Here is a 1,126-nt window from a genome sequence, read left to right on the forward strand (position 1 = left end):
ATTTTTTGGTTGCAGCCATCATTGTTGTTTGGCGGGCCGGGGCTGGGGATTCGAACCCGCCACCTTAGGTGTATGTGGCTGGCACCCTAGCCGCTTGAGCCACAGGTGTCGAGCCAGGCTATGATATATTTAATGTGACTTCTAGTGAGGAAATAGCAAATACTGTTCTACATGCTTTAAATGTATTAACTCACGTAATCACAGCTGCCCCATTTTAGAGGCAAGGAAATGGAACCCCAGAGAGGTTAGGTCGCTTGCCAGGGTCGCTTTGCTGGTAAGGAGCAGAGCTGAGATTAGGAATGCAAGGAGTTTGGCTCAGAGCCACACTTCTAGCCACCCCAACACGTTGCCTTCTGAAGTCATCATTTGGAAATGGGGGCTTTTGCAATTTGTTTCGATATCTGTCATTTTTATTTTTGTCAGTTTTGTCTTGTGTCTAGAGCCCCACGCACAAGACATGACACAAATTAACGTGTATGCAATAAAAGGATTAACAAATGAATGGGCAGATGGATTCAGCCTATGTGGTAATCTGCCACCACAGACACCCTGGATCTGACATGACTTGTCACCAGGTACTGACACTCAGCCTTCTGTCTTGCCTTGAGCCAGTGATGAAATCTCTTATTGCTCAGGATGTAGAAAACAGGGTCTGTCTTCCAGTAAACAGGCTGGGGCTTGAGGGTGTGTTTGTGTGTGTGGAGGGGGTGCTGTGTGGAGGAGTAGTTCACAGTGATGGTTATCAATGTGTAAAAGCTTTCCTTTTCCTCCCTATGTGATGTGATGTCAAGGCTTGTAGACGTTTCCCTCCCTTAAAGGCTGTCACTGTCTTAGAGGGTCTCATCTTTTATGCTTCGACTGATCTGGGGAACTTGATTGGCCAGGGAGGCCTTAAGAACTAGGTGATTTCTAGGTCTTTGGAAGAGTCCCCTGCACAGAGTAGCACTTCCCACTATCCTCTCTGATGTCTGATACCCCCAGTCATTCTTAAATTTTTACAAAAATTGTTATTAAGGGCCTGATATATATCAGACACTCCTCTAGGAAGTGGGGTCCAACAGAGAGTAAAACAGACAAAAATCCCTGCCCTCAGGGAGCTTATATTCCAGTCTAAGTTCCCTCACTG

Source organism: Otolemur garnettii, unplaced genomic scaffold, assembly GCF_000181295.1.
Source record: "Otolemur garnettii isolate 467f Iridium unplaced genomic scaffold, OtoGar3 scaffold00015, whole genome shotgun sequence".
NCBI lineage: Eukaryota > Metazoa > Chordata > Mammalia > Primates > Galagidae > Otolemur > Otolemur garnettii.